The sequence below is a fragment of the Bufo bufo genome, chromosome 7 (assembly GCF_905171765.1).
Source record: "Bufo bufo chromosome 7, aBufBuf1.1, whole genome shotgun sequence".
Classification (NCBI taxonomy): domain Eukaryota; kingdom Metazoa; phylum Chordata; class Amphibia; order Anura; family Bufonidae; genus Bufo; species Bufo bufo.
In genome coordinates, this window is record NC_053395.1 from 114372103 (window position 1) to 114397197 (window position 25095).

The window sequence follows — 25095 nt, forward strand, 5'->3', positions numbered from 1 at the left end:
GGTGGGAACCCTTTACACAGCAACACCAATACGGAGTGCGACAAAGCTCTTACAATTAGTCTGTTTGCTATGATACTAGGCTATGTTTAATTGCGATTAGGACGTTTTATACTCTATCTACAATATATTCTATATGAGGATATATCTCTATATCTTTGGCGTTGTTGCCATCTGCTGGTCCACTTCTGTCCTTTTCATGTCATTTGTGCTGAGGGCTCACCTTAGAATTTATCAAGATGGTATGCATTTGATCGATGAATATTTGAGTTCAGTGGTCTGTAATATGCCGGGATGGTGTTTTTCTCTGTCCACTACCTTCCTTTTTAAAGGGTTTTTATCACTTCGTTTCACCTATTTAGCTTTCAGACACTAGCGATCCGCTAGTGTCTGCTTTATCTAACCATCCTAATATAAGAGCTTATTGTCCTGCCGTTTAGCTAAAAAAATAACTTATATAGATATGCAAATGAGCCTCTAGGTGCTATGGGGGCGTGATTAGCACCTAGAGGCTCCGTCTACCTTAACAAACTGCCGCCGCCCAGCGCGTCCCTCCAGCCCGCCCATCTCCTCCGGAATGCGATGCTCCTTGTGCGCGTCTGTATTCGGCGCATGCGCAGTGAATGTCTGACCGCTTCCATGCTCAGACATCTCCACTGCGCCTGTTCCTCGGAGCACTATGACGTCATCGGCGCAGGCGCAGTGGAGATGTCTGAGCAGGGAAGCGATCAGACATTCACTGCGCATGCGCCGAATACGAGGAGCATCGCATTCCGGAGGAGATGGGCTGGCTGGAGTGACGCGCTGGGCGGCGGCAGTTTGTTAAGGTAGACGGAGCCTCTAGGTGCTAATCACGCCCCCATAGCACCTAGAGGCTCATTTGCATATCTATATAAGTTATTTTTTTAGCTAAACGGCAGGACAATAAGCTCTTATATTAGGATGGTTAGATAAAGCAGACACTAGCGGATCGCTAGTGTCTGAAAGCTAAATAGGTGAAACGAAGTGATAGAAACCCTTTAATGGCAATATACGCAATATTTATTATGTAACAAAGTATTTTTTCATAATTGGTTGCCTATGAGCTCAAGTTTTTCCAGTTTTTTGAACACCATTAAAACAAATAAATAAAAACTGACCAGCAGAATAAAGACAACATGTAATTTTTCCTGCTCGGTGTACACTGCAATAACAAAACCAAAAAAGCAATGACAGAGTTTCTTCCTTGTTTTATCCTGCTTTCCAACAAGCAAAATAAAAAGTGACCAAAGTGATCAAAATGTCGATTGTAAGGCTACTTTCACACTGGTGTTTTGGTTTCCGTTTGTGAGATCTGTTCAGGGCTCTCACAAGAGGTCCAAAACGGATCAGTTTTGCCCTAATGCATTCTGAATGGAAAAGGATCCGCTCAGAATGCCTCTGTTTGCCTCAGTTCAGCCTCCATTCCGCTTTAGAGGTGGACACCAAAACACTGCTTGTCCGTCTGACGAAACTGAGCCAAACGGATCCGTTCTGACACACAATGTAAGTCAATGGGGACGGATCCGTTTTCTATGACACAATAGAAAACGGATTCGTCCTCCATTGACTTTTAATGGTGTTCAAGACAGATCCATCTTTGCTATGTTACAGATAATACAAACGGATCCGTTCTGAACAGATGCAGACGTTTGTAATATCTGAACGGATCCGTCTGTGCAGATCCATGACGGATCCGCACCAATTGTGAGTGTGAAAGTAGCCTAACCCAAAAAAGTAACAATGATAATGGCAACTCATCCTGCTAAAAAATAAGACCTCACACAGCACCACTGAGAGAAAAATAATCAAAATCTGCGCTGCAAAAACCAAAAGGTGGTATTTCCCTTCTGAACCCTGCAGCATACATAAAAGCAGTTTACATCCACATTTATAGTATTTCAGTACCTAGCAGAACCCGCCTAACAATTTAAAGGGTGTTGTGTGTCTTAGTCTTTCAAACTTGCAGACTTGTGTGTTGTTTTTACCTCATTGTGCCAATATTGTATGTGAGTGAGCAATAGAAGTCATACTGACAAGTTGCTGGTGCAAAACCTTTTGTTTCTTGTTTGTGTGTCTTAGGGTCCATTCACACATCCGTGTGTGTTTTGCGGATCTGCAGGTCCGCAAAACACGGACAGCGGCAATGTGCGTTCACGCATTTTGCAGACCGCACATTGCCGGCACTAATAGAATATGCCTATTCTTGTCCGCAATTGCAGACAAGAATAGGATATGTTCTATTTTTTTCAGGAACGGAATTGCGGACCCGGAAGTGCGGGTCCGCAATTCCATATCCAGGCAGCACATCGTGCGGACCCATAGAAACAAATGGGTCCGCAATTCCGTTCCGCAAAATGCGGAACGAAATTGCAGACGTGTGAATGGACCCTTAGACGGTACAAGCTGGGCACAACATATTGGGCACTGAAATGCCATATCTGTGCAAATCTTGCAATTTTCACTTTTCACGGTCCAGTACCAAAATACTAGTGGGGTCAAAATGCTCACTACATGCCTTAATAAGGGGTGTAGTTTCCAAAATGGGGTCACTTTTTAGGGTTTATTATTTCACCCCAGAGCCTCTACAGTTATCAGCAAAAGCTGCGTAAATCATCACATTGGGCCTGAAGTAAATGTGCATGGTCCTCTTTTACTCCCGAGTCCTATGGTATGTCCAGGCAAAAGATTAGGGCCACATGTAGGGTGTGTATGAAACCAGAGAACACAGAATAATACAAAGAGGACTTGATTTTTCACACTGGCATTTGCAGGGCACAGCAGCCTGGACACTGAAATGGCATCTTTGTGTAACAATAGCAATTTTCACTTTGCACCATATATTGTAAATTTATTTTTGCAAAACACTTGTAAGTCAAAATACTCACCAAGGGAAGGGGGGGCGGAGCCAACTAAGCATGGTGGAAGACGTGTGAGCTCTGAGCTCCTCACCACAGCACCCGATCTATTAGCTTTTACAGCACGCTCACCAGTCTGACTATGGGCAAACTCAACAAGGAGAGGAGCAGAGACGTGGGGCATGCAGTCAGAGCAAAGAAGCCCCATGGAGACATGAATAAATACCTATATAAGAAGATGGCCTCTCCGGCAGGAAGAGGGAAGATGGCGGCGACTGAGGACAGAGCGGCAGCCCTGGATAACGAGTCAGATGACGCCAGCTCCTGTGCTCCTTCAGACTTACCTGATGATGTCGATCCTGCACCGATCACTAGAGCCTTTCTACAGCACTCTCTTCAGCAGTCTCTGGCACAAGCCCTGTCCCCTGTACTGCAGGAATTGGCAGCCATTAAAACAGAGGTAACACAAACGTGGGGCAAAAGGTAGAGGCGCTGGAGGACTTTCAGACAGGGTTGGTGCAGCACAGTAAGGGACTCCAAACCCAAATAAGATCGCTCAGCGCCCAAGTGGACAGCGTTTTTCTTCACCTGGAAGACCAGGAGAATAGAGGAAGAAGGAAAAATGCAAGGATAAGGGGCATCCCTGAATTTGTAGCAGCGGAGGCACTGACAGACAGTGTAAGGCAGATATTTGCCATACTTGTAGGCGCAGAGCGGGCCAAAAACATCACCATAGAAAGAGCGCACAGAGTGCTCAGGAAGAAGCCTGCAGCAAGTGACCCGCCTAGGGATACAATATGTGCCCTCCTGAACTACCTTGACACAGCTGCGGTACTCAAAGCAGCAAGGGAACGGGACGATGTCATATTTGAAGGAAATAAAGTCTTGTTGTTTCAGGACTTAGCCACCAGCACCCTAGCTAAATGCAAAGCGCTGAAACCTCTTACAGCTGAATTGAGGGAGAGGAGGCTTCCTATGAGATGGCTTATCCCCTTTGGCCTCAGCACAACAATTAACGGCCGACAGATAGTCATCCGCCACCCAGATGAACTTCCCAAGATTTGGGAGGCGCTGGAGATTTCCCCGCTGGATATCCCATCATGGTTTCCTACTGCCAACATGGAAAGACTGCCTAAACTTCCTGCCATAACGTCATGGCAAGCGATGTCCAAGCAAAAGCAACCGAAGAAGAAGCAGCTGGCAGGGGACTGAGATATTGAATCATGAGATTTTTGTGTTTAAAGTTTCTTAGGATCAGCCTTACTCAATGCCCTTCCTAGTTCTAGCGAGATAAGTAATCGCCACCTTGCTATAAAAATGTCCTATGCTGTTGAGTTTAAGGGGTTGCCAATGCTTACATGTGAGCAACCCCAAATATTTCTTGTTGCCCTTTGCTCATATGCTTATGCTTATTCTGATCCGCTTGGGATGTGAGAGGCGGTTTTGGTGCTTTAGCATTACCACTTGTTTTTATGAGATGGTACGATAGTAGTCTTGAACAGCTCGCACCTCTCGCCTATCAGCTCCTAAGCCTAAATTTTTGAGTCAGATTGGTCAAATGTTTGATTTAACATAAGAGATCGGGTGAATGGATTAACTAGATTTTTCTAGAAGTCTCTACCTATGTCCCCTCCCCCAATATCTTATCTTCAGTATTTCACGGCTCTAATGCGTTATGTTGCACCTATGGGGCCTCTGTGCCCTTTCACCTTGTTAATAACTGTTTTACTGTCCCTTCACTTAGGTTTTCTGAGTCGAGTAACATTGTTCACACCCAATAGAATGGAATTAGGTGCTTGTGCAATGATGACATGGCGTACATCACACTTTACTCGCTTAATGTGAATGGAATGAATATACCACAGAAACGTAGCCAGGTTTATCATACGCTTAGGAAGGAGAACCCAGATATAGTGTTTTTACAAGAGACACATCATAGACATAACCATGTCCCCAATATGGCTAGTAAGCATTTCCCTGATTGGCATAACGCAACCCACTCCTCGGCGTCAAGAGGCGTCTCCATTGGCCTGAGTAAGAACCTCCCCCTTCAGGTAACAACGAAATTGATAGACCCCAATGGAAGGTTTTTGTTTCTTAAAGGGGAAATCCTAAATACACCAGTCACTCTAGCTGCTATTTACGCCCCGAATACGGGACAGATTAAATGGCTCCTTCAGATGCTTGATTCCTTGAAAAGCTTCACTGTGTAACAGTACAGCCTGGATCGCAGCGGCTCCCTGTGACTCCGCCCACTTACCTCCGGGCCTTAAATAGAAGACAGGTGCTAAGCAGGGTGTTCCACTAATGGAGTGCGCACCCTGCTAGCTTCATTGCATCTGAGGACTCTGTCCACATATCCAGACCTGGATCCCTAACAACATTGTGAAGGACTGCCTACCTTCTTGCCACTGGCTTCCCCACTGCTGGCTTCCTAGCCAGGACCAACTAACCGCAAGTATATGCCTGTTACCTGCTCTGATTAAGGTCCTGGAACTCAGAGTGGGGTGGTTCCTGCTGGTGTGAGGCGATATTCCCAAACCAACTCTGAACTCAGGACATGCTATACAAACTCTGAACCTACTGCATATTATATACTAAACTGAGGACATGCTATACTAACTCTGAACCTGCTGCATATTATATACTAAACTGAGGACATGCTATACTAACTCTGAACCTGCTGCATATTATATACTAAACTGAGGACATGCTATACTAACTCTGAACCTGCTGCATATTATATACTAAACTGAGGACATGCTATACTAACTCTGAACCTGCTGCATATTATATACTAAACTGAGGACATGCTATACTCACTCTGAACCTACTGCATATTATATACTAAAACTGAGGACATGCTATACTAACTCTGAACCTACTGCATACTACATACTAAACTGAGGACATGCTATATACTAACCCTGAACCTATGGCATACTATATACTAAACTGAGGGCATACTATATACTAACTCTGAACTGTGCACAAGCTTATACAAACTTGTGACTCCTGTAATACTGGGGGACCTTCCTTTCCAGCAGTAACTAATTAGATGGATAGCGGTAAATGATTTTGTTACCCCAAACTCTCCGCCCAAGACTGAGAGAGACGCCTGGGGTACATACTGAGTAACCGCGAATCCCACAGCCAAAAACAAGGGCGGTGGGATAATAGTGGATGTCCATTGCTTCCGCAGTTGAGATCCTAACTGATCAACTAGGTGCGTTACATATTAGTGGAACCCACATGGATCCAGCGGAGGTTGTAGGTCACCTCATCACCCTCACTAAGAGGGTGGAGACCCTCAACGTGACTGTACAACATCTCCAGCTAGAAAACCAGGCACTACAGCAACTTGTCACTCAGGGGCCAGGACACCCCCGTGATGGACCAGAACCCAAGGTCAGCCCACCTGAGATATTCTCGGGTGACCGAAGGCAGTTCAGGGATTTCCTGAACGCGTGCAAACTAATGTTTGAGCTGCAGCCCCGGACTTACCCAACTGACAGAACAAAAGTACTTACCATGATCTCTTACCTCAGGGGGGAGCCCAGAGCATGGGCCAATACTTATTTAGAAAAGGAAGACCCAGTCCTGGATTCCTTCCCTCTGTTCCTTGAAAAAATGGCCCTTCTCTACGAGGACCATAGTAAACAGCTGACCGCTGAGACCGCTATACGCAGCCTTAAACAAGGGAGACGACCTGTAGAGGACTTTATTGCGGAATACACTCGCTGGGCCCGGGAGACTGAATGGAATGACCTCACCCTTAGGAATCAGTTCCGCCTAGGTCTTTCCGAGGCCCTGAAGGACGAATTAGCCCGAGGAGAATTACCACTTACACTTAATGCCTTGATGCAGAAGGCCACCACCATTGACAGACGGCTGAGGGAACGCAGAGCCTAGAGAGTCTCAGGCTTCACACCCAACCCAAGACCGTCCAGCCAGGGTCCTGCTGTAGAGATGATGGAGATTGGGGCGATCCGAGGACCTCTGACCGAGAGAGAGAAAGCCAGGAGACGTAACCTCAACCTCTGTTTATACTGTGCGTCTGCTGACCATACCGTTGACGGATGCCCCGCGATACGTAAGAAGTGCGAAGGTAAGAGCGGCACGTTTTGTAACTTAGGCAGTACAAAAAATAGTACTGGTGGTTACATATACACGTCTCTCACCTTACAGTGGGACCAAAACCAGATTATCGTTGAAGCCATGGTGGACACGGGTGCTTCGGGGAATTTTATCGACATGCATCTGGTTGAGCGAAATAAAATTCCCCACATGAGAAAAAACGTTCCGATATCCGTGAGTTTCATTGATGGTACCACTTCTAGTCCTATCCACAGTCAGACTCAACCCCTCATGGTGACATGTGAAAATAACCACACAGAATTCTTATCCCTTGATATCATACACTCTCCATTGTTTCCCGTGATTCTTGGGTTGCCATGGTTGCAAATACACCAGCCAACCCTCCTATGGAAACAGGGGAGAGTTCAGTTTACGTCACCTTATTGTATGGAGACCTGCTTTCCTCTCAAATCTCTCATGCACGTGGGAGTGAACCAGGTTCCCAGCCAATACGCAGACTTTGCTGAGGTATTCAGCGCAAAGAAGGCGGAATCTCTTCCGCCCCATAGATCTTACGATTGCCCCATAGACTTGCTGCTGGGTAGTGAGATACCCACGGGTAGAATTTATCCATTGGCACAACCAGAACTTGTTCACCTCAAACAGTACCTAGAAGAGAATTTACGAAAAGGTTTTATTCAGCCTTCAACCTCCCCGGCAGCAGCAGGGATGTTCTTCGTGAGAAACAAAGACTCAAGCCTAAGGCCCATCATAGATTACAGAGCCTTGAACAAAGTAACAATCAAAAATCGGTACCCCTTGCCGCTAATATCCGAACTCATAGAAAGATTACAAACAGCAACAATCTACACCAAGCTGGATTTGAGAGGCGCATACAACTTAATTAGGATCAGAAAAAGTGATGTATGGAAGACAGCCTTCCGCACTCGGTATGGACTCTTCGAGTATACAGTGATGCCCTTCGGGTTGTGCAACGCCCCTGCCACATTCCAAAATTTTATTAACGACATCTTTAGGGATCTACTGGACGTATGTGTAATCATCTATCTTGATGATATACTAGTGTATTCCGATAACTTACACGATCACAGGAAACATGTCCGTTGGGTTCTTGCACGGTTAAGTGTTCATCGCTTATACGTCAAACAGGAAAAATGTGTGTTCGAGACTACTTCTCTTCCCTTCCTCGGAAACATAATTTCACCCAAGGGTATCCAGATGGATCACTCAAAAATCACTTGCATCCAAAATTGGCCGATCCCGGATTCCAGGAAAGCTCTTCAACGGTTCCTGGGGTTCTCAAACTTCTATAGGAAATTTATTAAAGATTTCTCCGCTACCACTAAACCACTAACCCGCTTAACTAGTGTCAACACGAAGTTCGTTTGGTCCAAGGACGCCCAATCAGCGTTTGAGTTATTAAAGAACAGGTTCACTACGGCACCGATACTGACTCTCCCAAATCCGAACCATCACTACGTGCTGGAAGTAGACGCATCCCAGGCAGCCATAGGAGCCGTTCTGTCCCAGCGAAGCTCTTTTTCAACTCCGTTACATCCTATCGGGTTCTACTCCCGGACGCTAAATACCGCCGAATTCAATTACCCCATAGGCGAAAAGGAACTCCTCGCCATAAAATGCTCCCTGGAAAAGTAGAGGCATTTACTTGAAGGATCAATACACCCCATCACAATTTATACGGATCACCGTAATCTACAATACCTGAAAACCAATAAAACACTATCAGGCCGCCAAGTACGGTGGAGTTTTTTTTCCGACAGGTTTAATTTCCAAATTACATACCGACCTGGCTCAAAAAATCGGAAGGCCGACGCCTTGTCACGACTGGCTGAAATTCGCACCTCAGACACGGCCCCCACATGGATCATTCCACCGAAGAAACTCGTCCTTGCCACCATAACGTTGGAAACCCAGCTCAAGGATGCTCTAATTAATGACCATGCTAATACCCCCCCTGGTCTTTCACAGAACCAACAGGGTCTCCTTTACAAGGACAGCCAACTGTATATACCACCCTCCCTCACCAATCAGGTGATCAAACTTTGCCATGATTTACCCCTCGCGGGACATCCCGGCATTGCTAAAACCACAACCCTGATACGTAGGAACTTCTGGTGGCCAAAAATGACCAAACAAATTGAGGAATACGTTTCCACGTGCGAGACCTGTGCCTCATGTAAAACTGACAGGAACCGACCTTATGGTCTCCTAATGAGTCTTCCCATCGCCAACAGACCCTGGGAATGGGTCTCGATGGATTTCATAGTTGAACTTCCCCTTTCCAGAGGAAACAATACCATCATGGTGGTAGTGGATTTGCTGACTAAGATGGCACACTTCGTGCCCCTCAAGAAGTTACCCTCCTCCAAGGAAACGGCCGTGGTATTCCTGTCTAATATTATTAAGTTACATGGAATTCCTAGCCAGGTCATATCAGACAGGGGTTCGCAATTCGTATCCAAATTCTGGAGAGTACTTTGTTCCAGACTTCAAATCGACCACAGAATGTCTACCGCCTATCACCCCCAAACTAATGGGCAGACTGAAAGGGTGAATCAGTGTCTGGAACAGTTTCTCAGATGTCACTGCTCATTTCTCCAGGATGACTGGGAGGGCCTACTTCCTCTCGCTGAATTCGCCTATAATAATTCTACGAATTCCTCCACATTACATACTCCATTCTTTGCTAATTACGGATTTCACCCTAGGTCTCTTCCTCAAACCAGCCTTCCCACAAACGTTCCAGCCACAGACGATTATCTGACCACTTTGCAAACTACCCTTAAGACGCTAAAAGACAACCTTCAACGGGCAAAGGAAAGACAGAAGTTTTACTACGACCGTCGTAGGAGAGAAAATCCTCCCTACCAGGTCGGAGACTCGGTTTGGTTATCAACAAGAAACCTTCGGTTGGGGGTACCTTCCAAGAAATTGGGAAGACAATTCCTGGGTCCTTTTCCGATAGATAGGATTATTAACCCCAACACGGTGAGACTCACCCTTCCTCCTCGATTACAGGTACATCCCACATTCCACGTGTCACTACTGAAGCCGTTTAGACCTAGGCCGTTCCCATCAAATGATCCTCAACCCTTGCCGCCGATAGAGGTCCAAGGAGAAGAAGAATTTGAAGTTGAGCAGCTCATTGATTCCAGAAGAAGACGGGGGAAGATCCAGTATCTCGTTAGATGGAAGGGGTATGGTCCCCAGAATGACTCTTGGGAAGATGTGCAAAACGTTCATGCTCCCAGACTCCAAAGATTGTTCCATAGAAGATTTCCCAACCGACCCTCTCCTAGTGGGGTACCCCGGAGGGGTCCCTTAAGGGGGGGTACTGTAACAGTACAGCCTGGATCGCAGCGGCTCCCTGTGACTCCGCCCACTTACCTCCGGGCCTTAAATAGAAGACAGGTGCTAAGCAGGGTGTTCCACTAATGGAGTGCGCACCCTGCTAGCTCCATTGCATCTGAGGACTCTGTCCACATATCCAGACCTGGATCCCTAACAACATTGTGAAGGACTGCCTACCTTCTTGCCACTGGCTTCCCCACTGCTGGCTTCCTAGCCAGGACCAACTAACCGCAAGTATATGCCTGTTACCTGCTCTGATTAAGGTCCTGGAACTCAGAGTGGGGTGGTTCCTGCTGGTGTGAGGCGATATTCCCAAACCAACTCTGAACTCAGGACATGCTATACAAACTCTGAACCTACTGCATATTATATACTAAACTGAGGACATGCTATACTAACTCTGAACCTGCTGCATATTATATACTTAACTGAGGACATGCTATACTAACTATGAACCTGCTGCATATTATATACTAAACTGAGGACATGCTATACTAACTCTGAACCTGCTGCATATTATATACTAAACTGAGGACATGCTATACTAACTCTGAACCTGCTGCATATTATATACTAAACTGAGGACATGCTATACTCACTCTGAACCTACCGCATATTATATACTAAAACTCAGGACATGCTATACTAACTCTGAACCTACTGCATACTACATACTAAACTGAGGACATGCTATATACTAACCCTGAACCTATGGCATACTATATACTAAACTGAGGGCATACTATATACTAACTCTGAACTGTGCACAAGCTTATACAAACTTGTGACTCCTGTAATACTGGGGGACCTTCCTTTCCAGCAGTAACTAATTAGATGGATAGCGGTAAATGATTTTGTTACCCCAAACTCTCCGCCCAAGACTGAGAGAGACGCCTGGGGTACATACTGAGTAACCGCGAATCCCACAGCCAAAAACAAGGGCGGTGGGATAATAGTGGATGTCCATTGCTTCCGCAGTTGAGATCCTAACTGATCAACTAGGTGCGTTACACACTGAAGGCATATTGCTGTTAGGAGGTGATTTCAATCTCCCGTTAGACCATGTGGTTGATTCCACGTCAGCCACGCCCCATTTATCAGAGAAACAAAAACGCAGACTTCAGGCGGCCATGGCAGACATGGGATTATCTGATATATGGAGATTGGTCCACCCAGAGGTTAAAGACTTTACTTTTTTCTCCAAAGTCCATGGCACTTACCAGCGCCTAGATTATGTATTTCTCTCTAATAGCACTATATCTGCGGCCTTAAGTGCCACCATAGGGTCTATCACAATTTCGGATCATGCCCCTGTAAGCATGAAGTTACAAATTAGAGATATCCCTGGGAAGTCCTTGTCTTGGAGGTTGACCTAACCACTCTGTTAGAGGAGAATGCACATAGGGAGCATGTTAATAAGGTACTCTTGGATTATTTTAGTCTGAATGAGTCTCCCCAGATTCCGGACCCGATTTTATGGGAAGCCCACAAGGCGGTAGTTAGAGGAGAGCTCATCAGTTTAGGAACTAAAGTTAAATGGCAAAGGGCTCAGATTATAGACTCCCTGCTTTTACAAATTTCCTCTTTAGAAAGAATACATAAAGCAGCTCAGACTTCCGAGGTGTTGAATCAGCTTAAATCCCTTAGATCCCAACTGAAGGACAAAATTAATGTTAAATCTGCCAAAATACTTCAGGCATTGCGTTTTAAATATTACTCCCATGGGGACAAGGGTTTCAAATTAATGTCGAACCTGTTGAAGCCTCAGAGAAATAAATCCTTTATCCCGATAATTAAGTCTAAGGAGGGGCTTAGATTAGCCACAACCCCAGAAATTGCAAAGGAATTCTGTAGGTTCTATACCTCTCTTTATAACTTGGAGGAAGAGGATAGGACTAGAACCCATGAGAATTTTAATTTGCAGTCTTGCATTGATGACTTTTTAGAATCCATCGTCATACCTACCTTATCTGCCGAGGATAAAACGGATCTATTAAAACTGTTTACAGAAGACGAAGTTACTAAGGTTCTCCATAGAATTCCATCCGGGAAAAGCCCAGGGCCTGATGGCCTCCCTATAGTATACTATAAAAAATTTGCAGATACATTGATCCCACACTCCACTAAGTTGTGTAATTCCATCTTGCATGGCTCTGGTCTTCCCCCACAGGCCCAGGAGGCAAACATTACTATTATCGCCAAAGAGGGGAAAGATCCAGAGGCTTGTGGAAGCTACCGACCGATTTCGCTCTTTAACACGGATTTAAAGTGGTGGGCTAAGCTGTTAAGTCACTGCATGTCCGGTTTGTTGCCTGGGCTTGTGGGAGAGAAACAAGTAGGATTCGTGCAGGGAAGAGAGGGGAGACATAATATCAGTCGGGTGGTGAACGCTGTCTGCTATGCTAGAAAAAAAAAACATGCCTTTAGTCCTACTGGGGACCAATGCCGAAAAGGCATTCGACAAAGTAAAGTTGGGCTTACATGCGTAGCGCGTTACTAGCCTTTGGTTTCCCACCAGAATCTATAGCAGCTATTTTCTCCTTGTATTCAGCCCCGCATTATTGTTAATGGCTCCCTGTCTGACCCTTTCATAATTAGAAATGGTACGAGACAGGGATGCCCCCTCTCTCCAACGCTTTTCATATTAGTCCTAGAAACATTGCTGCTGAAATTTAGACAGGACTCTGTCATCAAAGGAGTCCAATTAGGGGGCTTCATGCACAAGATGGCGGCATTTGCCGAATATTTGCTACTGATGATCACCAATCCTACTGCAGCCATGCCGAGGGTATTAGATATCTTCAAGACCTTTGGAGAGATCTCCAATTTTAAAATTAACATTGAGAAATCTGAGGCCTTGGGGGTCTCGTTAACTCCCACCCAACTGAGACGGATTAAAAATTTGTCCCCATTCAAATGGCCTACCTCTGCGATAAAATATCTAGGAGTATTGATACCAGCTAACCCCGCCCACATGTTTCGTCTAAACTACTCTCCCCTAGTAGCGAAAATACAAACGTTTTAAAATAAATCCTTGATACCCAGTGCTTTGGAGATCCCCAGACCCGCCAGTCATATCCATGTGGTACGAGAAAATTAATCACCTATGTAGAATGGAGGAGTTTGTGGGCTGGGGGACTCACTACAGGCAGGGGTTCCTAGACACTTGGCAACCTTGGCTGACACATATTAGAGAACAGATTCACTCCGACATCCAAAGAGGTCAAGGGTATCCTAAATAGAAACTAGGGTTTAGGGGTCTACAGATATCCCTGCGGTCCGACAAAATAGAAGCTGTGTAGCTTTTTTCCTTCCAGAAATATGAGACTATTGTGTGAAACTAAAAACAACACCAAGTAACAACACGATATATGTGACTGTCAGTTAAGAATAAGATTAAGAAGTGATCATGCCCGACTCTACTTCCCCCCTCCCCCTTTCCTGTTTCTATGTCTTTTCTGTTGATTTTTGGTCTGCTAAGATCTTGGAAACGAGACTGTCTTAGAAATCGTATGATTCATGATGCGAGATAAGTAAGGTCGGGCGACCCATACTCCAGTGATTGATACCTGTCATATTTGTGAATCTGGATGTAATGTCTTCAGACCAGTTGCACTGGTCCTGCCTTTCCTGATGACAGTTTGTTTATATATTCATTTGCTCTTTCTTTTGATAAATAAAAAGAGAATGATGAAAAAAAAATGCTCACCAAAGCTACTGTCACACTAGCGTTAATATTTGAGATCATTGAGGCATTGAGAACCGTCATAGGTGCTCAATACCGCGAAAAAACGCTTCCGTAACTGAACAGAACGGAATGCTCCAAAATGCAATCCGTTCGCATACCGGAGAGCAAACCACAGCATGCTGCGGTTTGCTTTCCGTCCTGGGATGCGGAGCAAAACGAATCTGTCATGACCCACAATGCAAGTCAATGGGGATGGATCCGTTTTCTCTGACACAATATGACACAATAGAAAACGGATCCGTCCTCCATTGACTTTTAATGGTGTTCATGACAGATCCGTCTTGGCAATGTTAAAGATAATACAACCGGATCCGTTCAGAGCGGAAGCAGATGGTTGTATTATCAATAACGGAAGCGTTTTTTGCTGAACCCTGCCAGATCCAGCAAAAATGCTAATGTGAAAGTAGCTTTAACCTATTAGGTGTTTTACAGGAATGAAAGCAAAATGCAGGTGAAATTAGAAGAAAAAAAAACTATTTTTGCAAATTTTCCATTTTAATCCATTTCTGGTATAAGTTATACATCATCTTGTATATAGTGATATGAAGCATGCTGGTATAACCTGGGTATCTTCTGTATATAATTATATTTGTGGTCGTGGCTACGGAAACTGAACTTGAACATGACAGTGACAAGTTGAACTATTCACCTACTTGTTGACTGAACTGAATGGCCTGAATTGTGCCCATGGCCATGAACGTGGGTAAGCCTATAAGGGGTAAAAATAACACAATTAGGTTGACTTAGGTTTATTGAACATAAAGATTTACAAAACTAAATTACAGAAAGCTTCAGAAATTTCATTATGCGGGTTAGGAATGTACCTGGTAAAGCACAACGATTGCCAGCGACCCATTTTACGAAAGATGTGGCAGTGCATGTTGCGCTTGGAAGCCGCCGAGGCGGCTCCGATGTGAAATGAGTGCCCTGTTGCTAAAATGCGGATATGGGATATGAACTGCGCTGTAGTAAGGGGTTTGGTTTTAAAAGGCAGTAACGGGTTGTCCGGGGAGGAATTACTCAAGGTTGCTAACAATTCATTTAAAACTTGAATAGGGCACCACTTGTTGGAAGTTTGAAAATATTTAATTTGTACAGGGGGCCCGGTTTGAGATGTTTTGGTTGATGGCAGATATAGTATGTAATGGTTGTGATTCCATCAGGGGTGTCGTTAGGTCAAAACATTCGGGGCTTGAGCCCCGGATGTTTTGACCAGTGTGTCAGGATTCGAACCCGTGACCAGCCACATCCCAGGCGGTAGCCCTGCTTACTAGGCTACCGTCCTCTCTGGACATTCCTCCCTGAAACCTATTATGTAACCTCAGTCTTGCCAAGCCTTGCTCATCACCCTTGATTCCCCACACCTGGTACTTCCCTATATAAGTCCAGCCCCTTGCACTCTAGCTTGCTGATTATTGAGCTCCTGAGCCTTGATCAAGCTTCTCCTCATCTGCTGCTCTTGCTACTACTGAAAGTCCATTGCTGACCAGGAATTGCCTACCGACTACTCTTCTGCTTGTCCCTACCTACTGAACTTCTACCACCGTTGCCATCCGGATTGTCTGACCACACTTACTGCCGCCTGCCCTGACCCACCGCCTGCCTACCGACTACGCCTCTGCCAGACTTCCTGCACCTACTACCTGCCTGCGGTCCTTGCCACTGGGCTCCACTCCTACCTCCAGCCAGCGGTCCTCTGACTCAGGTGGGCCTGTAGGACTGTTACAGAATAATCAGCCACACTATGGAGTCCGCAGTGGCCACTCTGCGTAAGCAGGTCTCCGAACTTCAAGAATTTGGTACTACATATCAGGAGAAATTTGCCCAGCTCCAAGGCGTAGTCCAAAGCCAACAGAGGGAGATTATTGAACTACAGAGGCAACTCCTGGACGTCCGCGGCGCGCGCGCAGACACCCGCATGCCACTGCCATCAAGATTCAGCGGCGACAGACGCCAGTATCGGGGGTTTCTAAACCAATGCCGCATCTATTTTCAGATGTACCCGGCCCCCTTCACCACCGAGAAAAAGAAGGTGCTATTCGTGGTCAATCTCCTGACGGATGAAGCATTAGCATGGGCATCACCATACGTGGAGACTAACAGTCAGCTCCTGGACAACCTAAACAACTTCATCACCGCCATGAGCCAAGTCTTCGATGACCCCAACCGCTGTGCGACAGCCGAGGCGCGACTACATGGTCTGCGGCAAGGGAGACGCTCCGTCGCCGAATACACCGCCGAGTTTCGCCGTTGGGTCACGGACACCACCTGGAACCCAGCGGCACAGAGAAGCCAATTGCGGCGAGGCCTGTCAGAATTAATAAAGGACGAACTCGCCAGAGTTGAGGCCCCGGACGATCTGGATGACTTCATTCAGTTATACATCCGGATAGATCAAAGACTCTCCGAGAGGAAGAAAGAAAGACTCTGGTCCTCGGACCACAGACCCACTTACTCCTTCTCTTCCACTGCCCAGCGCGACCCAAAGTCAGTAACTGAACCTATGCAGGTCGAAGCTCTACGTAGGTCTCTATCCACAGCTGAGAAGGAGAGAAGGCTGGCCGAAAACCTCTGCCTCTACTGTGGGGAGCCGGGTCATTTTGCCATCAAATGTCCTCATAAGATCCGAAAGACTATTGCCGTCACAGAGCTAAAGAAGCAACCACAGACTCCAACCCCGCCAGCAGCCCTTGAAAATAACAACATGGCGGCTCATGGATCCCACTTCATCGTCCCCATCCTCATCGACATTGAGGGGCGACAACTCCCCTGTTCAGCGATGTTAGACTCCGGGGTGGGAGGCAACTTCATGGACCTAACCTTCGCCCGCGAAAAGAACATTCCACTGACAATCAAGGCAGCCCCCGTTGACCTGGAAACCGTCGACGGATCCCCACTCTCCTCGGGGCCGGCCACTCACGAGACCACCGAACTACAACTCCTCATAGAACCAGATCACCGTGAAAAGATCCACTTCTCTCTGATCGCCTCCCCGAAGTTCCCAGTGATCTTGGGCATCCCATGGTTGGCCACCCACAACCCCTCGGTGGACTGGGAAACCCACTGCATACGATTCCCATCCGTGTTCTGCACGCTAAATTGCTCCCACAAACCCGTCCTTCCACCCGACGACACCACCATCTCAAAACTATCCGTCAAGAATCTGCTACCCCCTCAATACCGCGAGTTCCAGGATGTCTGCGACAAGAAAAACGCAGACAAGCTGCCACCACACCGACCCTACGACTGCCCTATAGAACTGTTGCCCGGGGCCGAAATACCCTTTGGCAGTATCTACTCCCTCTCAGAGCCTGAACTCAAGGCTCTGAAAGAGTACCTGGTCGAGGACCTGAGGAAGGGGTTCATCCGGCCCTCCACCTCCCCCGCGGGAGCCCCCTTTTTCTTCGTAGAGAAAAAAGACTCCTCCCTGCGTCCCTGCATAGACTACAGAAAGCTTAATGACATAACCGTAAAAAACCGGTACCCGCTCCCACTGATTTCCGAACTCCTTGAGAGACTCCGGGAAGCGAAGATTTTCACCAAACTCGACCTTCGAGGGGCCTACAACCTCGTCCGAATCCGCCCTGGGGACGAATGGAAGACCGCCTTCCGGACACGTTATGGTCATTTTGAGTACCTGGTCATGCCTTTCGGACTCTGCAATGCTCCCGCCACCTTCCAGCACTTCATTAACGACGTCCTCAGGGACATGCTGGATCTGTTTGTAGTCGTTTACCTGGACGACATCTTGATCTTCTCTGAAGACCTCGAGCAGCACCGCAAACACGTCCGCAGGGTACTGCAGAGACTCAGACAGAACTCTCTCTATATCAAGCTAGAGAAATGCGAGTTTGAGCGAACCACCACTCAGTTCCTCGGATACATCATCTCCCCAAAGGGCCTAAGTATGGACTCGGGGAAGGTCCAAGCTGTGATGAACTGGCCCGTTCCGAAAAACGAGAAGGAGATACAAAGATTCATTGGCTTCGCCAACTTCTATCGGAAGTTTATCCGGAACTTCTCCAAGGTCATAGCACCAATCACCCAACTCACCAAGAAGGCAGTCCCCTTCTCCTGGACACCCGAGGCCCAGGAGGCCTTCACCAAGTTGAAACTCCTCTTCACTTCTGCCCCAATCCTAGTCCACCCGAACCCCGAGCTCCCATTTACAGTCGAAGTGGATGCATCAGACTCTGCGGTGGGGGCAGTTTTGTCACAACGGACAGGGGAGAGGATGCTATTACACCCGTGCGCATATTTCTCCCGCCAGATGTCCCCCTCCGAGAAGAACTATGACATCGGGAGCAAAGAACTACTGGTGTCCAACATACAAGGAGGACATCAAGAGGTACATCTCCTCGTGCGCGGTCTGTGCCCGCAATAAGACTCCTCGTTCCTCCCCCGTGGGTCTGTTACAACCCCTCCCTATTCCCTCCCGCCCCTGGGGCTCGATCTCCATGGACTTTGTGGTAGACCTTCCTCCTTCAAAAGGGATGAACACTATCCTGGTCGTGGTCGACCGTCTCACCAAGATGGCCCATTTCATCCCCTACAAAGGCATACCCACCGCCAAACAGACGGCCGATCTAATTCTCAGAGAGGTCTTCAGGCTGCATGGGATCCCGGACGACGTGGTCTCCGACCGAGGCGTACAATTTGCCTCAAAGTTCTGGAAGAACTTCTGCCTGGCGCTCGGGGTGAACCTATCCTCCGCTTTCCACCCTCAGTCAAACGGGCAGACTGAGAGAACTAATCAGACCCTAGAGCAGTACCTACGCTGTTTCAGCTCCCACCTGCAGGATGACTGGCTTGACCATCTCCCCACGGCCGAGTTCGCCTACAACAATGCTGAGCATAGCTCAACCAAGCACAGCCCCTTCTTTGCTAACACAGGTTCGCACCCGGTGTTCATTCCCCACCTGCCCGTCGCCTCCACCCTCCCAGCAGTGGCCGAACGCCTAACAACCCTACAGGAGGCACAAAAGAACATTATAGACAACCTCCAGCTCGCCCAGAGGCGTTTTAAACAGGGAGCAGACAGACGTTGCAAACCCACCCCGGGCTTCCATGTGGGAGACAAGGAACCTCAGATTGAAGGTCCCCTCCAAAAAGTTGGCCCAAAGGTACATGGGTCCGTTTCGGATCACTGCACAAATCAACGAGGTCACGTTCCGGCTCGACCTTCCGGACTCCATTAGGGTGCACCCTGTCTTCCATTGCTCACTCCTCAAGCCATACGTGGAGAATACCTTCACAGGCCGCCACTCGCCCCCTCCACCACCCATGAGGGTACAGGGTGAAAAAGAATACGTTGTCGCAAAGATCCTCGACTCCAGGATCCACCGGGGAAGACTACAATACCTAATTGGGTGGGAGGGTTACCCTCCGGAGGATAACTCCTGGGAGCCAGAAGAAAATGTCCACGCCCCCAGACTGGTAAAAGAGTTCCACTAACGGCACCCCGGTAAGCCTGCCCCTGCGGTGCCCGGAGGTCACCTTGGAAGGGGGGGAGTACTGTCGGGATTCGAACCCGTGACCAGCCACATCCCAGGCGGTAGCCCTGCTTACTAGGCTACCGTCCTCTCTGGACATTCCTCCCTGAAACCTATTATGTAACGTCAGTCTTGCCAAGCCTTGCTCATCACCCTTGATTCCCCACACCTGGTACTTCCCTATATAAGTCCAGCCCCTTGCACTCTAGCTTGCTGATTATTGAGCTCCTGAGCCTTGATCAAGCTTCTCCTCATCTGCTGCTCTTGCTACTACTGAAAGTCCACTGCTGACCAGGAATTGCCTACCGACTACTCTTCTGCTTGTCCCTACCTACTGAACTGCTACCACCGTTGCCATCCGGATTGTCTGACCACGCTTACTGCCGCCTGCCCTGACCCACCGCCTGCCTACCGACTACGCCTCTGCCAGACTTCCTGCACCTACTACCTGCCTGCGGTCCTTGACACTGGGCTCCACTCCTACCTCCAGCCAGCGGTCCTCTGACTCAGGTGAGCCTGTAGGACTGTTACACAGTGCCCCGAATGTTATGCTGGCAGGGCCGGCCGCTCTGACTCTCCTGCGCTGCGCAGAGCTACTCTACACTGGCCCCGCCATCCTAATCCGTATCCTGCAGTAACTGAACTTTAAATAGGCGTTCATCTCAATACTATCTTACACACTGAGCTTCGGAAACATGCAGTGCGGGTGGCGCTCGCTCACTGACGTCACGCGCCTGCTCTTTCCACTAGGCGGTGCAGGCGTGTGACGTCAGTGAGTGAGCGCCGCCCGCACTGCCTGTTACTGCAGCTGAGTGTGTAAGTCAAGATAGTAATGAGATGAGTGCTGATTTAAAGTTAAGTTACTGCAGGATACGGATTACTGAGGGGATGATCTGTGGGGTTGCCCAGACGGCTAGGCCCTTCACAGTAGTTATGAACCTCTTTCGGCAGTCCCCCATTCACTGAAGGGGGGACTGCTAAGAGGGGTTAATAACTACTGTGAAGGGGGGACTGCTGAAAGGGGTTAATAACTACTGTGAAGGGGGGACTGCTAAAAGGGGTTAATAACTACTGTTAATGCCCCCCATGCGATGGGGGCGTGGCTTCATAGGGTGTAGGCGTGGCTTCACAGGGGCGTGATACAGTGGGCTTGTGCCCCGGATGTTTTCAGACACTAGCAACGCCCCTGGATTCCATACTAGTTGGCTCCTAGTTAAACCTTTGGATTTGGGAGAAAAAACAGTGAATTCCCCTGGATGCAAAAATCTATAAAAACCTACATACATGGCAGCCTTGATAACCGTGCTGGGTTGGAGCCCAAAAGGATTGCCGTCTAGGGAGTTAGAGAGTTTCCTGAACAGTTCCCCTGTAACTGGCTGTCTGCTTGGAGTGAGGTTCCTGCTGCTTTTTTGAATACCTCTGAGAGTTGCCTTGATTGCGGGAGAAGTGAAAAACGACCTACTACCTGGATCTTTTGACATTGAATAATATTGCACCCCGGCCAAATATAATCTAATTGAATTGTAGGAGAGGTTAAGATGTTCGTGACAATAAGCCAAAAAAGCCATTAAATAAGTGGTCTTATCTGAGTCGAATCTTGGATGAAGATAGGAAAAATTTTTGAAGATGCTCCAGCCGGTCTTGTAATTACTGGCCGTGTTGCCGGAAAGCAACCTATGGACAAGGGATTTGGCTGTTGATATGAAGTGTCCTAGTCCATTAGTAGAGTGTGAAAAGCTGGAGGGGATAGTCCCGTTTGCTCCGCTTCTGGCAAAAATTAAAGTGGGATAAAGCGTCAGCGGCTAAGTTCTGAATACCTTGGATATGTCTGCATGACACTTGGAAGTTATAATGCAAAGAGAGCCAGTGTCAGGAATCATCCTGCTACATCTGTTTAGTTCAGATTGTCTTGCCCTCAAGTTCTCCCTCAGTTAAGACGGTGGATTGTGTCTCAGCTGGGTGCCATCTTACTTCCTGTTTCACATTTAAACCTCTCAAGCCTGTTACTAATTGCTTGAGTATTGTGTTTAGCTTCTGCTCGTGCAGTCCTCTTGCTTTGAACTAGCTCTCTGGTTTGTTCCTCCTACTTGCGGTTTACCCTGCTACTTTGTGAAGACCCTGCTACCTGTTGTTGCCGACCCGGATTGTTTGACTACGTTCCTGTGCCACCTGCCCTGACCCATTGCTCGTCTGACCTCGGCTCTGCTGCATTCTTCAGTCCTACACCGTTGCTACCGGTAACGGCTCAGCCTGCCTGGCTCTGCTGCATCCTTCAGTCCTGCACCATTGCTACCGGTAACGGCTCCGCCTGTCTGGCTCTGCTGCATCCTTCAGTCCTGCACCGTTGCTACCGATAACGGCTCCGCCTGTCTGGCTCTGCTGAATCCTTCAGTCCTGCACCGTTGCTACCAGTTACGGCTCCGCCTGCTTGGTTCTGCTACATCCTTCAGTCCTGCAACCTCCTATTCAAGACTCCAGTGTTTCCTGTGTACAGACCTTGTCCCTGCCATTGGATTCCAGCAGTATTCCACTAGTATCGTGACAGCCAGACTAATTTGCGAACAAAGGGCATGATACAAGAAGACTTTGAAAGCCCTTTGCTAATGATGTCCACCACTGCCTGATTGTACATGATGAATGTTACTGGTAAATTGGCCCATTGCCTACCCTATACTTGAGCAGCGGCTACTATTGGGTAGATCTATAGTAACGGAGAGGATCTGAGGTACTCGTTGAGCGAAGAAACTTCAGGGGGCCAATGGCCTGCAAACGACTGATTTTTATCGCTGCGAATGCTCTGGAAGCCGCTGCATCTGAGAAAACCGTAGGAGATGTGGGATTCCATTGGGGAATGAATAAAGAGATCTCATTCCATTTAGACAGGAAGGTATTCCACATTGCCAAGTCAGCCATTGCTTGGGAATCCAGGAATACGGGAGAGTCCTGCTCTGCGGCTGCCGGAAGCAGATCTAAAAGTCTGGACATGAAGGCCTTACCTTGGGGCATAATTCTAGTTGCAAAGTTTAACATTCCTAACAGGGATTGTAACTCCTGTTTCATGAGAATTCGGGAACCCACAAATTTGGAGATTATCTCCTTAATTTTGACGAGCTTCTCTTCTGGCAGTCTTGCTTCCATTTTTTCTGTGTCGAGGACTATGCCTAAAAAGGTTATTACTGTGGAGGGCCCTTCTATTTTGGATGGAGCTACCGGAATATTAAGACTAGGGATGAGCGAACCCGAACTGTATAATTTTGGGGTGTCCGTGACACGGACCCGAACCCGAACATTTTCGTAAAAGTCCGGGTTCGGGTTCGGTGTTCGGCGCTTTCTTGGCACTTTTTGAAAGGCTGCAAAGCAGCCAATCAACAAGCGTCATAATACTTGCCCCAAGAGGCCATCACAGCCATGCCTACTATTGGCATGGCTGTGATTGGCCAGTGCAGCATGTGACCCAGCCTCTATATAAGCTTGGGTCACGTAGCGCTGCACGTCACTCTGCTGTTACAAGTGTAGGGAGAGGTTGCAGCTGAGACGTTAGGGCGAGATTAGGCAGTGATTAACTCCTCCAAAACACTTAAGACAGTGATCGATCTACAGCTGTGGATCATTGAACTGCTGCTATTCAATTGCTCACTGTTTTTAGGCTGCCCAGAGCGTTTTTCAGTCACTATTTTCTAGGGTGATCGGCGGCCATTATGTGGCTTGTGGTGCGCCAGCACAAGCTGCCACCAAGTCCATTTAACCATCAATAGTGTGGTTATTTTTTGCTATATCCTACATCAGGGGCAAGCTGTCACCAAGTCCATTTAACCATCAATAGTGTGGTTATTTTTTGGCTATATCCTACATCAGGGGCAAGCTGCCACCAAGTCCATTTAACCATCAATAGTGTGGTTATTTAAATCTATCCCTAAAAGGGTATATTAGATTCAAGGTGCTGATAGGGTCATTCTCAATAACTTCACACACACGCTACTGTGCATATCCAAGTCTAATTCTGTCCGTAAACGTATACCTGTCACCCAGCGCCTAAATAATAGGCCTCAAATTTATATTCAGCTAAATCTGTGGCTATTGCTGTAGCTGGTCAAGTTATTTTGTGTCCGTCAAAGCAAAGTTTTTGTTCTGGGTTCAAATACAATTCCCAACCTAGCAATTTTCTAAATTAGTGGTTTCTGCTGTATCGGGCCTACTTTAAATCTATCCCTAAAAGGGTATATTAGATTCAAGGTGCTGATAGGGTCATTCTCAATAACTTCACACACACGCTACTGTGCATATCCAAGTCTAATTCTGTCCGTAAACGTATACCTGTCACCCAGCGCCTAAATAATAGGCCTAAAATTTGTATTCAGCTCAATCTGTGTTTATTGCTGAGGCTGGTCAATTTATTTAGTGTCTGCCAAAGCACAGTTTTTGTTCTGGGTTGAATACAATTCCCAACTTAGCAATCCCCTAAATATTTTTTTTCTGCTGTATCAGGCCAAGTTTAAATTGATCCATAAAAGGGTATATTAGATTGAAGGTGCGGATAGTGTCATCCTCAATAACTTCACACGCTACCGTGCATTTCCAAGTTTAAATAATTCTGTCCGTAAACGTATACCTGTCACCCAGCGCCTAAATACTAGGCCTACAATTTATATTCAGCTAAATCTGTCGTTACTGTTGTGCCTGTATTAGTGTAATACGGTACCTAAATAGATAGCCAGATAGTGTTAGGTGCCTGTAAAAAATTTGAATTCAATACATTGGGCCAAATAATTTTTTTTATTATTGTGGTGAACGGTAACAATGAGGAAAACATCTAGTAAGGGACGCGGACGCGGACATGGTCGTGGTGGTGTTAGTGGACCCTCTGGTGCTGGGAGAGGACGTGGCCGTTCTGCCACAGCCACACGTCCTAGTGAACCAACTACCTCAGGTCCCAGTAGCCAGCAGAATTTACAGCAATATTTCGTGGGGCCCAATGCCGTTCTAAGGATGGTAAGGCCTGAGCAGGTACAGGCATTAGTCAATTGGGTGGCTGACAGTGGATCCAGCACGTTCACATTATCTCCCACCCAGTCTTCTGCAGAAAGCGCACAGATGGCGCATGAAAACCAAGCCCATCAGTCCGTCACATCACCCCCATGCATATCAGGGAAACTGTCTGAGCCTCAAGTTATGCAGCAGTCTTTTATGCTGTTTGAAGACTCTGCTGGCAGGGTTTCCCAAGAGCATCCACCTAGCCCTTCCCCAGGGGTGGAAGAGATAGAATGCACTAACGCACAACCACTTATGTTTCCTAATGATGAGGACATGGGAATACCACCTCAGCACGTCTCTGATGATGACGAAACACAGGTGCCAACTGCTGCGTCTTTCTGCAGTGTGCAGACTGAACAGGAGGTCAGGGAGGAAGACTGGGTGGAAGACGATGCAGGGGACGATGAGGTCCTAGACCCCACATGGAATGAAGGTCGTGCCACTGACTTTCAGAATTCGGAGGAAGAGGCAGTGGTGAGAC

General features: G+C 47.3%; 1 long non-coding RNA gene across 1 annotated transcript in view; it reads right to left on the reverse strand.

Annotated features, from left to right (window-relative positions):
* The window catches only part of LOC121008914, a 31051-nt gene extending 8710 nt beyond the window's left edge, over positions 1–22341 (reverse strand). The window contains exons 1-2 of the long non-coding RNA XR_005780639.1: positions 22330–22341; positions 19668–19675 (exon numbers count right to left, since the gene is read on the reverse strand). This is a non-coding gene — a long non-coding RNA (uncharacterized LOC121008914). The remainder of the gene's footprint in view (positions 1–19667; positions 19676–22329) is intronic.
* Between the last annotated feature and the right edge of the window lie 2754 nt (positions 22342–25095).